The 14,329-nt window shown below is 42.6% G+C and overlaps 1 long non-coding RNA gene across 2 annotated transcripts in view; it reads right to left on the reverse strand.

Annotated features, from left to right (window-relative positions):
* Positions 1-978: 978 nt before the first annotated feature.
* Positions 979-14,329, reverse strand: part of LOC105358224 — a 30,725-nt gene continuing 17,374 nt past the window's right edge. Inside the window, exons 1-3 of one of the 2 annotated variants that reach the window (XR_002872082.1) lie at positions 2,152-3,594; positions 1,841-1,930; positions 979-1,710 (exon numbers count right to left, since the gene is read on the reverse strand). This is a non-coding gene — a long non-coding RNA (uncharacterized LOC105358224). Of the gene's footprint in view, positions 1,711-1,840; positions 1,931-2,151; positions 3,595-14,329 lie in introns of those variants that run through there. The other variant, XR_002872083.1, reaches the window with a different exon arrangement.

Raw genomic sequence — 14,329 nt, forward strand, 5'->3', positions numbered from 1 at the left:
CGTCTTTCTGAGTCGGCGCTCTTCCTCCAAGGCCACTTCCATGTCTTGCAGCAGCTCCCAGTGCAAAACACAGCTCTCCTCAGTCTCAATTCTGCTCTTCTTCAGTTGAGATCATTGCTCGTTTCTGACGAAGAGTTTCTCCAGTAAAAGGTCTTGTTCTCTTTTCAGGGCAGACAAATCCTTCTGAACCTCTGAAGGTTTGGTTTCAGAAGCAACAAGTTTGGTCAATTTTCCTGATTTGTTCATGGTTCTTTGTGTAAATTGGTAGAAATGAGAGATGTCATGTGCATCATCACCTTTGATCCTGGGGGTGGGGGGTGGGGGCAGAGACGTAAAGGAGTCTCTTTTCAGACCTTAAACCCCATTTTAGAAGAAAAAAACCAATGAGTCATGGCCATACCATGTAAGGCATCATAGCTTAGCGGGAGGATTTTGAACTTGATCTGGTGGTAAACCAAACGACTGAAGCAGTAGCGACTTGTGCAATATTTGGTTTCACCCTGCCAGTATAAGCATCTCTACATGTTTAAACTGTTTTATAATGTTGTGCAACGAAGAAAATACCAGAAGATTCAGACTTTGGAGAAAATGTTGGAAAAATGCAGTTTAAGAGTTAGAAATGAATAAAAAAAGACAAAATGAACTGATCATTAGATTAGAGATGGTTGTGTATGTGTGTGCTAGTTTGTGCGTGTAATAGTATGTGTGTACTATGTGTGTAGTTGTGTGTGTAAAGCTAAAGTCAAAGAGGTCTTTCTTGAAAGACTTCTCTGTTGACCTCCTTATTGTTGTAAACCTGTTGAGCTGCCGTCTCTTGTGATTGGTCGGCATCTGCATCATCCAGACGTGACATTGGTGTTGCCGTCACCTTCCTTGTGGGAGGGGCTTAACCCCCTACATCTTTAGGGATGCTCCCAAACTGGTAGAAATGTTTCAACATGTATTTGTGTTCAGTCTAAGAATTCATAGCACTCCTGATTTGGTTGAGGTTTTTATTTTCCAAATCATACAGACTAGATGAGCACAAACAGTGATTTGACATGAACTGAAGGGCTTTTTCCAGCGTCCACACCAACAAGATTTACTGATAGAATGCCATTTCCAGAAGAGATGATGAGGACAACAGAAACATTGGATTCCAGTGACAATAACAGGAAAATCATCAGGAGTTTCTCAGTACAGCAGGAAAAATGACAGCAAATCCAAAAATCTGTTCTAGCCCTCTAGAACGGGTTCATGCAGAAAATTTGATGAACAGGAACCCAAATGCATTAAGTTCAGTGTCATCTGTTGACCTGCCCTTAACTCCAAAACATATTCCAGAGCCAACATCTACTTCAGTCGGCGGCTGTCCACTCGTTGCGCCAACCTCAAAATTTTGGCCCTTCGTTGTTGTGAATTTAATGCCACCCAGGCGATTTCCAGTACTGTTGGGCCAAAGAGTGAGGGAGGAAAAATATTCTTTATCCTCAAAAGTGAAAGACGTCATTGAATCACCGCAGTTGCTTGCGGTCCCAAATATCTTTGAAACGCCGTCAGTCATCTCGACCATTATACATGTCACATGGTCTGGTCCGACCCACACATCAAGCCGTTTAAGATGACCTCCAGTGTCTGCAACATTATAACTGAACGGGGTTCCTCCTTCTCCACCAACAACCTTGACTGGTGCTAGGTATGACATGTTGTCGTTGACTTGAAGCTAAATGTCTAAAACAGAAAAAAATGTCTTTTTTAGAATGACAGTTAATGAAAATAAAGAAGCAGATATTTTGCTTTGTTCATTATAAAAACACAGCAGAACCAAATGACTTTTTCAAACTTGATCCATTTGACAAACCTGAGCTTGTTGCAAAAGGAGCAAAAGTTTCTTCCCTTAGACTTCTGGGAGAAGTTGTTTCCTCTGAAGACGGTCTGGAGCAGGACCAGACTGAAAAAGATTAGAAAATCCAACAATCTTAACCAACTCATAGCCTAAAACACACCAAGATCCTGACATTTGTCTGTAGAAAATACACAAAAACCAAGAACTTTCTAAAGAACTAAAACAGGACAAAGACCACAGCATCATTTGAAAGAAATGGAGACATTCTAGAAGAATGTTTGATGAAAAAATCAAATGAATGAAAGCAGGACATCAAGAAAACTCACCAGAGCAGCTGAAGCTGAAGTTCTGCTGGTTGAGGCTGAGTCTCATCCTTAAATCAGACTCAAAGTGGGCGGGGCTCACATAGAACTTTGTTCCATGTCTGTAGGGAACGCCTTCATCTCATGACAGCCAAGAACATTTCATCCCATATTGGATGGAGCGGAGTTAGTTTTTTTCATAAGCCTCTTTACAACCGTCAAGATATCAGGTTCATTCTTTAAAACCAGTTTCTGTTTTTGTCAGTAAAACTAAATCTTTCTCAGACTCCTCACTGTCTTATGTTGTGCAATATCAAATCCAGAGGTTCCTCTTTCATCAGTTCCAAAGTAGACCATGACTCCTGGAGCCACGTGTAATGACCTGAACACCTTTGGGGTCAAACATGGTGTCTGTTCACGGACAAACCATGACGAGGTCCAACAAGAGAACGCAGCTCCGGTTCAGAGCAGGGAGGCCGTTCACATCACGTCCTTCTGGCCGCCACTGTTGTTCCCCCCATGGGCATTAAAGTCCACATGATTGAAATGGGGGCTGGAGAGTAAGCCCCCACCAGACAGCTGCCTCACACCTTCAGCAACTCCAGAATGTGGAAAATCCAACCCGTCTGGAGGGATTGAGTTCCAGAGCCCAGGCTGCAGGTGGAGACCCCGACTCCATTAATCCATTCATTCATTCATTCAATTTACTGATTGATCTTTTTTCCAATTCTCACCTATAGTCATGAGCTATGGGTCATGACCCACAGAACCAGGTCCAGAATACAAGCAGTTGAAATGAGCTTCCTCCATAGGTTGGCTGGACGAACCCTTAGAGACAGGGGGAGGAGCTTCATCACCTTCATCACAACTTTTTAAGATCTTTTTTATTTTAGGACCTAAAAGTTTTTTTGATCAATTACTGAAGTGGGATTTCTGTCAAACCAACTTATGTTGCTACTTGATGCTTCATTAGTGAAAGCTGAATCACTAAACTTGTTCAAATGTTTCAACTCTCTTCAGTCCTGGATCTGGTTTCCCACGTCTTCCTCTCCTTTCAGGCCTCATCTTCAGCTTCCAGGGGCTTCTGGGACTGAAGGGTCTGAATCCACAGACTGGTTGTGGTCGTCGTCCTCGTCTTCGTCGGTCTCATTGGTGGCATAGCAGCCTTTCTGTCTGGACAGACACCATAGCAGCACTGTGATGTGTTATTGACAGTCAGCAGGATCTCACTGATGATTCCTAATGATTCCAGAGACACAAAGTAGACTCTTTTCAGACCTTAAACCCCATTTTAGAAGAAAAAACAATTTTTTAAAGGTTTCTGTCAGTTGCTGCATTCCAAGGTGATGACAAAGACTTCCTGACGTCACAGGACTGTAGTCTGTGTTTGTGATAGACGTTTGGTCTTCTGTGGAACTGATGAAACAGCAACGTCTGTCATCTTTGCATTGCACAACATTAAAACAGAATCACGCTGAAACGTGAAAAAGTCTTGGTTCTTCAGAAAAACAACAGAAACTGGTTTTGAAAATGTTTCGGATGGCCTGAAGGTTGGAAAGAGGTTCGTGAGAAAACGTGACAGCTCTGATTTCTTCCAAATCTTCTCATGAAACATTGTGAAAAATCATCTATATCTCTAGAACTCTAGAACTATCAAAAAGACAGGATTTACTATCAGCCAATTTGCTAGCTCTACTATGTTGATGTGGTGTAAATCTGAACAAAGCAATACCACATTAAATAGCAGTGCAAGGAACTCTACTGCCTCTGTGTGTAATAACGACCAAGCCGGCTCACTTGAGACGGAGTCTCTCCGGTGTGTCCTGGGTCTTCCCCAGGGCCTCCGCCCAGTGGGACATGCCTGTAACACAGACCAGATGCCAGAGCAACCTGAACTGGCTCCTCTGGATGTGGAGGAGAGAGTTTTCTACTCCAAGATCTCTCTGATGGATGGATGGATCTTTATTTGTCATTGTCATAGATACAATGAAATAAAAAGTGTCAGTGCAGCATTCATCCATTAAAAAATGTAAACACCTTACTACTAAAATAATAAATAGGACATAAAACAACATAAAAAGTGCTTCTATTTGTAATAGACAGACAGACGGACGGACGGACAGATGTACTAATTGTCCACTGGGGAAAGTTGTTTTCACAGTAAAACATTTCTTCATAAGCTATGGAATTATGGTATTCATGCATATGCCTTTAGTTTGTTTTATTTTTGATAAAACAATGTATGGCGTATTTTATTATTTTATATTTGTATTGCACAATTCATACACAAAGTAATTTGGCGTATGTCTCTACCATTCAGAAAGCAACAAGAAATTACATTTGCTGATCAATTTCCCATTTCCACGTGGATTATTACCAACATCTGTAGCTTGTCAGATGTAATTAAATGGAGGGAAATAAAATGCTCCATCACAATGCGTAATGACGCACAATGGCTGATCTTGCGCTCTTAGAAGATGTGGCAAATGGAAGAATTCGGAGTGAACGCATCTTTAGACAGCAAGAAGACGTGCTGGCAAACGAGGACGAGTGGCTTATGAGCCGGTTCCCACTTCCTCCAGCCGTCCTGTTGGACCTCTGCGGGCTTTTGGGGGGGTGTCACCCGGTGCATCTGGGGCGTCGGTGTTGCCTCTCCGCCTCAGTCACCACTCCACTTAAAAGGGATTCCCCAGTTATTGCTGCCAGTCTCTCATCAAGAGGGGTCAGCTCCGGTGCCCCCCCCCCCGTGGCAGAGACACTCTGGCGATGCAGCGCCAGACGTTTTATTACCTCGACTTTGATGTCCGACCATTTCTTTTTTATTTCGGCCACGTCCGAGGTTGTGAGGCTGCAGCATTTACGGCGTCTGCCACCGTTTGCCGCTCACGTGCCTTTTTGGCATTAGTAATGCTCACACTGTGCCCTCCAAACAACACTTTTCTCCTCTTTTCCACCTCGCCAACGATAACTTCTACTTCACATTGAGTGAAGTCACGTTTTTTTCATTTCCTCTCTGTGTTTGCCATGGTTTCGCAATCAATGAATATTCATTTGTGGGCGTTTCACGGACTATTTATGGGCAACTATGGGCGTGTCATGAAGCCGCTAAAGCTGCGCAGCATTTAGAATCGGTTGTGATTTATTAAGGGAAAGATGCGTAGGATGTGCGTGTGCACGGTTTTATAATCCGAATATTTCTGTGCGTACGCACATCCTATGTTTCATCCGTACGCCACTTCTGACGCAAATCCTACGCAAGGTTTTAGAAATGAGGCCCCAGATCCTGGTTTAATATGTTTATGGCGGTTGGAAAAAAACTGTTCTGGAACCTTTTTTGTCCAATCCAATCCAATTCACTTTAATTATGTAGCACATTTCTCAAACAGGCAGTTTCCAAAGTGATGTACAGTGACCAAAAAAACAAAAGATTACCAAACAAATTAAAAACAAAGTACACCAGAAAAATGAATACAAAAAACAAGATAAAAAAAACACACTGATAAACGCACAGAGGGCCACACAACTCACGCAGTGTAAAAAGCTAGAGAGTAAAAATGTGTTTTAAGACGGGATTTAAAACACTCCACAGAGGGGACTGTTCTGACATGCAATGGCAGAGCGTTCCACAGCTTAGGGCCAACAACAGAGAACGCTCTGTCTCCCCTGGATTTGAGCCTCATCATGGGCTCCACAAGCTGGAGCTGACCTCTGACCTCAGAACACGAGCTGGTTTATAAATCTGAAGGAGGTCAGAGATGTATTTTGGAGCCAGTCCATGTGGAGCTTTAAAAACAAACAAAACAATTTTAAAATTAATCCTAAAATTAACAGGAAGCCAAGGCAAAGACGCAAGAATAGGTGTGATGTGTTTGTATTTTTTGGTTCCTGTTAAAGTCGTGCAGCAGAGTTCTGGACTAACTGCAACCGGGAAAGTGCCTTTTGGGAAACCCCAGTGTAAAGGGCGTTGCAGTAGTCCAGTCGTAAACAGATAAAGGGTCAGGTGGCGGCCGTGGTGCAGCGGTAGGGCGGTCGACCCATGATCGTAAGATTGCAGGTTCAATTCCCGCCTTGCACGCCCATGAGTCGAAGTGTCCTTGGGCAAGACACTGAACCCCCACCTTGCCTCTGGTGGTAGGCGGGCGCCTGTGTTCGGCAGCGGAGCGGCCACCAGTGTGTGAATGTGTGTGTCATGTTAAACATCATAGCTATTGGGAATGTCTCCACCCGGGCCAAACCTACAGTCTCCACCTGGGCCAGATATGCCAATGTCAACATCAAACACACCTAACTCAACTCATTCATCACTGGAAAAAATCACACCTGCATCTTTGTTTGGTCTGATTCCATTCCAACTCCAGAACCAAAGCCAAAGACACAACTGGTATGGACTATATTGAATTAAGAATCTATTTTATGTTGAATGCTGGTTATTGGTTATAATTTGAATGTCGTGAGCATTTTGATGTTTGACATGTTAAGTTTTGAAATGTTAAATGGAAATTCTGGTTTGTCTTTTAAGTTTTTCAACCTATCACCTTCATCTAAAATCAGAGAGCTACCTGCCGAAATAAATACAAAGGCAAAGCAAAGTAGATGTGTGATTGAGTTGTTTCCATGTCCTTTGGAAAACATGGTCTATCGAGTCAGACAGGAGCTGGGGGAGACCAAAAGACTCAACAGTTGAAAACCAACGTGTGACGGTGAAACTAAAGCTGGTAAAGTCAGAGAAATCACCTGTCGACGTGGTAAATAAGCAAGTTCACAAGAACAAATCATAATCTACAAAGATGGCTGAAGAAGATCTTGGAAGAACATTAAAACAACTGAAGCGAGAAAGAAGCGTGGCAAGAAATGCTTTCACTAAACAAGCCAACTACCTGAGCAGAAGGGCCCGAAGTATGGGAGAAAATGAACTAAAAGAGGAGTTCAAAAGACTCACAATGGAGGCAAGAAATGTAAGTGAAGCAAATGATGATTACAGAGCTGGTCTACTTGCAGAGTTGGAAATTAGTGGCAAAGACACAGAAGAAGTGGAACTTTATAAGCAACAAGAAGAAGATTTAGAAAAAACAATCAATGAATGTGATTCAAGGTTTGACAGTGTGAAAAGTGTTGTTCAACTGAACCTCTGGTCAAGATACGGTTTTGAGGAAATGAGTGTTGCTGTTCAAGAAGCTGAAAAAGCATGTGATGATGTTGCTGCCATCCCTGTAACTTCTATGAACAAAGCTGGATATGTAGCACAGTTCACAATTGTGCAGAAACTTGTCCAAGGTTCAATTCAGAGTTTAACATCTTGGGAGCTGTGGATACCAATAGCAGAAAAAGGGGGTTTTGAAGCCAGAGTAAAAAGGTTAAAAACTATGATCAATGGTCTTGAAGCAAGAAAGTCTGAGTTCATCACAGCACAAATCGTTGCAGAAGAGAACCGTGCGTCTCAAGCAGTAGCTGCTGCAGCAAGTTTGGTGAATGTGCAAACGACGCCGACCATTAAATTAAGGCCGACTAATTTGCCTAAATTTTCTGGTTGTAAAAGAAGTTTTCATCGCTGGAAGAAAGACTGGGATAGTCTACAGAAACAAGGAGAACCAACTGGTTCCCCAGAAGTAAAAAGGCTCCAGTTATTGGACAGCATAGATGAGAAAATCTGCCATCAACATCGCCTGTCAATTTACAACACAGCAGAGGACATCTTCAGAGTGCTTGAGAACAGATTCGGCAACAAAACAACCATTGCTCTGGAAATAATTGAAGATCTAGAGAAGATGCCAATCGTGAAAGCTAATCAACCCAGAAAAGTCATTGATTTAATCCAGACCGTGGAAAAAGCTCTTGATGACCTCACTGAACTCGGAAATTCAGGAGCCCTGAAGAATCCACTTGTGATTAAAACCATTGAAAGTAAACTACCGGATGCTGTGAAAAAAGACTGGCTCGTCTTTATGGTTAAAGGCCTGTTCACACCGGGACGAATTTCGCCGGCGATTTTCGCCGACGTTTAACGCCTCGTGACAAAACAAAGGGCACCAACGAGAGTGTGCACACCGACGCGAAAAAACGCCACGCGTTAAAGCGTCAAAAAAAAAAACGCCTCGGGTTCGTTTTTTTTTTTCGACCAATGAGAACGGCGCTTTTGCACACGTGTCTGGAGCTTCTGAAGTTACAGTAAAACACAAAACTGCCTTGCTGAACACACATACCAGCGAAGAAGATAGACGCCAAGTAGCGTCTACACTGCCGCGAAGAAATAATGACGGACATTCTAAAATATCCCCGAACCAAGTACCAGTTGGAGCTACTGGTGCTTGAAATATTCATGTTTTCTTTGTTTGATTCTGACAAGCGCGTAAATACTTGCTCTCTTCTTCTGAGTGAAAAGCGACTTTAAGAAGCGTAAAGTTGCGCAGCGCCACCTTGTGTACAGGAGTATTTCTGTTTTACATTAAGCGCCATCTAATGTCAGAGAATGAAATTGCATGTTCACTCCACTCATCGTCAGCGAAAATCGCCTGGGTGTGAACACAAAAAACGTGGCGAAAAACGCTGGCGAATAACGCCTGGCGAATATTCGTCCCGGTGTGTACGGGCCTTAACCCTGCAAACAGAGTCACCCCAGACAGCCATTTTGACAGTCTTCTCGGGTTCCTGAAAACTCAAGAAGACATCTTTGAGAGGTTGGAGCAGCTTGGAGTGTCAGAGAAGTCAGACCAGAGACTGGATAAAAAGCATGCTTCCACCCGCTCTTCCAGAAAGGATGGTGGATGTGTCGTTTGTGGGGATGGAAAACACAGGGAGAAGATCAGCTGCAAACAGTTTAAAGCACTAGACCCTTCAGAAAAATCAAATGCAGTGAAGAAACTGGGAGCATGCCGAAAATGTTTAGGGTGTCACTCTGAGGATGAAGAATGTCTGACAACCAATTACATATGCAGAAAAAGGGACTGTAGGAAATATGGTTCTTCAAACCATCATTTCTTTCTTTGCCCAATTGGAGAAGAACCCAGCGAAACTGCAAAAGGTAGAAAAGAAATCAAGAAAAGACCAACTTTCACACAAGAGCAAGAACAGTTAATTGCCGGACTTTCACCTGAACTGGCAGAACAATTTAAAAGAGCTTTTTCAAAAGTTGCTGCAGTCACAAAAGACAAAACTAACTTTCATGAAGAAAGTGAGGTCAAAGTTGAAGAGCTGCCTGTCATCCTGATGTTGTTGGAAGTCACTGCCAAGGTCAGAAAATTGGGACTCTGATAGACCTGTCTGTTTGAAAATGTTGATGTCTCAGCTCACAGGTCTGAAACACATTTTGCTCGTTCTATGAGAACAGTTGCTGCTAAATATAATGAAGTCTGCGGTTCAAATGTATCTTCCCAGCATAGGTGTGCGGTTGCTGCGAGTAACTTCCTGGACTGGTGGACTTGGGAGAGTGTTGGGGAGGACTGTGAGGATGGAGGACTGTATTGCGGATTCGGGTTAGGAGTTTAACCGTAAACAAGATGGGGTGTCGGTCAGGACACAGGGAGGAGGAAAAAGGAGAGATGACTCCACTTGTCAGACGTTCTGCATTTATTCCTTTGCTGAATATTCCAATTTAGTCTGTAAACAACAAAATCCTCTCATCACTAAATAAATAACACAAATAGCCCTGCTGTAAATAAATAAATTACATAAAACATGGAAAACTGACTCAGTATGTCATTATGAAATAAACTCCAAATAGGCAAAATGATAGGTAAATTGGCAACCTCCAGAATAGGCAAAATATATAAATATATAATCAGATTTGCTTTAAACCTCATAGAAACAGTTACAACAGTGACACCTAGCGGCCGAGAAAAATAACTGCACGAATAAAACGAGCGAAGCATATAAAACAAAGGATTCAAACACTTACGTTTTCTCAGTTACTTAATATTGAAATACAGCAACTGGAATGAACTGTGGTCTTAGACAAGGTTTTTTTTGGCAACTTAAGTCTCTCTCTCTCTGCTGCTGGTCCAGAGCACATGGAAACAGGAACTAGCTCAACAAAACCAGAAAACCACCGAAGAAGAAAAGGAACTCGGCATCAATTCCTGTGATGTCATCAACAATGTACGGAGCCCGTGTCCTGACATTAAGATATAAAAATATATCTTGTTCCCACAGATTAATATCTTATTCCCACAGGTTATTATGTCGTTCGCACGAAATACTATTCCGTTCCCACAAGATACTATTCCGTTCCCACAAGATACTATTGCGTTCCCTCAAAATACTATTCCATTCCCTCGAAATGATTAACTCGTGCGAACGCAATAATTATGTCGTTCGAACGCAATAATTACCGTAAATTCCGGACTACAAAGCGCACCCGATTACAAGCCGCACCCACCCATATTCACGTGTTTGACTGCTTTTATACATACACAAGCCGCGTCAGAGTACAAGCCGCGCATGTGTTAGCCGATATTGTCATCCTGACAGATCACGCCCAGCATCCCAGAGTGAGTGCATTTATTAGCACATTGTGGGTGGTGCCAGTTTTGCCTCTGGGTCACGTATTTGAGTGTATCGACATCTGTCAAACAGCATGGACCTATATTCTGTTCACAAGTCCCTCAGTTATGGTGTTTTTATTTCATTTTTTTTTTTTACTTATTGACAATCTAGGTATCTAACATAAAATTACAAACAGTAACCATATAATCAACATTACATCCCTCAGTTATAATGAGGAAATTTACATCCGCGATTCCACATTTCCCATGAGTCTTAGGGGCTAAAGGCGGGGCCAATGCCCGGCTCGCCATTCTGTTGTACGTGTTTAAGAATTAGCAAGTAGCAGCAGTGCATGGAGGGGTGAACGGGAAAAGCTCTCCTTCCGCTTGTGTCGCAGCAGCGTTATGGGAGTAACAGGACTGGTTAGAAAACACAACGGTAAAATACAGCAGCGGCGACTGAAAAGCGCGCGCCTCAGCGTGATACGAGCGCCTCAGTGAGGCGCGTGCGTCAGAATTCAGAAGCCTCTGCGCTCCGCTCCCGCCCCGCGCGCTCCTTGTCTCCCCTTCCTATCTACTCCGACACATCTGGCCAGGGCAGCTTCGAGGAGGAGCACTTCGTCCCCGTTGCACCGGTGGATGGAGCAAATCGTTTCTGTGCAAAGCAATCGGACTACTGTACGTTTTGTGTATGAGGGGCGGGTGCGTTGTTACGTGTGGGAGCAATCAGACTGCCATCGGCCCCGCAGCTCAATCAGCAGGAGGAGATGTCTCCAGCTCACACGGAGGCTGTGAGTTTTTCAAAGCAAAATTCCGCTTTTACGGTTTCCTTAGAAACCGTAAATGGAGTGTAAATTCACTCCATGCGCTGTTCTCTCCGTCACGCAGCAAACCGGCTTTTCCAAACCCGTTGGTGACGGTGGACTTTTTTACGCTGCTTTTAACGATTGCTTTTAACTTGAAAGCTTCATCATAATGTAGCGGCGATCACGTGCACGTTGGGTCTAATGGCCCCAAAGGATTCTGGGATGCGGCTGGGCATGCGGGTTTCGTTTTGTTGAACCATGACTGAAGTGTCTAAGATCTGAAGTCAAGTCCATGCTGTTTGGCTGCTAAGAGGTGTGTTGAATATAAATGCCTTGTGCTTGGTGTTAGATAAAGAATACAAACTATTCACTGAGTTCGAAAGTACGTTCATGGCGGCCGCCAATTAAATCCATAAATTAGCCGCGTCACTGAATAAGCCGCAAGGCTGTAAGCGCAGGAAAAAAGTAGCGGCTTGTAGTCCGGAAATTACGGTAATCCGTTCGAACGCAATAATTATTCACGTCATAAGTCATTCACGCGGATATGCTCTCTGTACGCCGGCAAAAAAGCCGCTTTCAGCGGTAACTTCCGTGTCTCTGTGACCCATATTCGTTCAAAAAAAGGAACATGAAAAACAAAAATGATCACTTTATTACCGTCTCAATGAATATAAGAAAAATATCAAAAGATTTATGATAACTAGGCTGCTTTGTCAAACGATAGCTCCTGCTAGGCTACTAGCTACGCCGCAGAGCTCTCTGATGTATGCCGGCATTTGGGCAACTGGCTGGTCTGTTGTCAGACAGCTGATATTGTAGTTTAGGGTCGAATAGGAATAATAATATTCAGGACTTGTCTTTTATTAACTTTAGCAGTCAGTATCTTTACATTCGAAGGCTATTAGGCTACATGCTAACTGACTAGCCGATCATTTCCTGTTAATAATTTACGTCATAGATTTACAGCAGATACCTTCACATTTCTGCACAAAGCACAAAAGCATCCATCGTATTCACGTTCATTCACATGGTGATCTGGTACGCCCTCAGTCATCTTGCTGCAAAAGCCGCTTCCTGCCGCTACTTCCGTGTCTCTGTGAGCATTCAATAGGGATAAAAATAAAAGCAAGAATGGTCGATCTGTTATTTTCTCGATGAAAATCTGAAAAACATCATATTAAGCTGGATGCTTCGCCTAAAGCACTTACCTTTAGCTTGTAGCATAACAACAATAGCAGTACGTCCCGTTTCCCAGCGTGCTTTGCTGTCAATCACTGGCCAATCACCGTGTCCCTGTGACCAAGGTCTAAGAACAAGACCAATGATTGGTCAGTGATTGCAGAGACACAGAAGTAGCGGCAGGAAGCGGCTTTTGCAGCAAGATGACTGAGGGCGTACCAGATCATCATCATGTGAATGAACGTGAATACGATGGATGCTTCTGTGCTTTTTGAAATAAATAAATCTGTTCTCTAAACATCCTCCGTGTCTTCAATGCAATGTAATGAGACACACACAGACAGAAATGTGAAGGTATCTGCTGTAAATCTATGACGTAAATGAATAACAGGATCAATGATCGGCTAGTCAGTTAGCATGTAGCCTAATAGCCTTCGAATGTAAAGCAACTGACTGCTAAAGTTAATAAAAGACAAGTCCGGAATATTATTATTCCTATTCGACCCTAAACTACAATATCAGCTGTCTGACAACAGACCAGCCAGTTGCCCAAATGCCGGCATACATCAAAGAGCTCTGCGGCGGAGCTAGTAGTAGCCTAGCAGGAGCTATCGTATGACAAAGCAGCCTAGTAGTTATCATAAATCTTTTGATATTTTTCTTATATTCATTGAGACAGTAATAAAGTGATCATTTTTGTTTTTCATGTTCCTTTTTTGAACGAATATGGGTCACAGAGACACGGAAGTTACCGCTGAAAGCGGCTTTTGCCGGCGTACAGAGAGAATATCCGCGTGAATGACTTATGACGTGAATAATTATTGCGTTCGAACGGATTAATTATTGCGTTCGAACGAGTTAATCATTTCGAGGGAATGGAATAGTATTTTGAGGGAACGCAATAGTATCTTGTGGGAACGGAATAGTATCTTGTGGGAACGGAATAGTATTTCGTGCGAACGACATAATAACCTGTGGGAGCAAGATATTAATCTGTGGGAACAAGATATATTTTTATATCTTAATGTCAGGAGACGGGCTCCGTAACAATGGGCTGAGCCTTCACAACAGAGAGTATTGGAGCTGCTTGTGATCCAAAGTGTGGAGGTTGTCGGTGTGGCAAGTGTCAGCCAGGAGGTAAAGAAATGTCATTGGTGTAGGAAAAAGGACTTGAAATTATAGAGCAAGGCCTCACCTATGTCTCATCAGACTCACATAGCGACTCACCACACTGGGATCAAGGTTATAATAGTTTCGGATTTTTTATTAGTTTTAGTTTTTATTTCCTTTTGAATTTTTGTTTTTAAATTTATTTAGTTTTAATTAGTTTTTAGAGGCTGCTTTACTAGTTTTTATTAGTTTTTATTTTTTGAAATTGCTTCGTTTTAGTTTAGTTTTTATTAGTTTTAGTGTTAGTTTTAGTTTTTTCTTTTATTTTTTGTAAATTAGGATATTTCTCAGGTGCATGATTCAAAATCACCAGAATAAGTATTGTATAATAAAAACTCAAAGATACATTTTGAAACACTTATTATTCAGAGGACACAAGGACAACCATCCTTAAATTAAAATACAACAGCCGATAACAGCATTACGTTATCTGCTCTCGCTTCTTTTTTGGGGAGGGCGGGCAACAGGCTAGCTTGTCTAGGTACTGTTGATTTGCGTTGTTGTGTGCGCTTTTTAAATGTACTTTTAGATTCGTAGGGTTTTTCCCTTTGAGGAGCGTTCCACAAATTT

This window comes from Oryzias latipes, chromosome 19, assembly GCF_002234675.1.
Source record: "Oryzias latipes chromosome 19, ASM223467v1".
Taxonomy (NCBI): Eukaryota; Metazoa; Chordata; class Actinopteri; order Beloniformes; family Adrianichthyidae; genus Oryzias; species Oryzias latipes.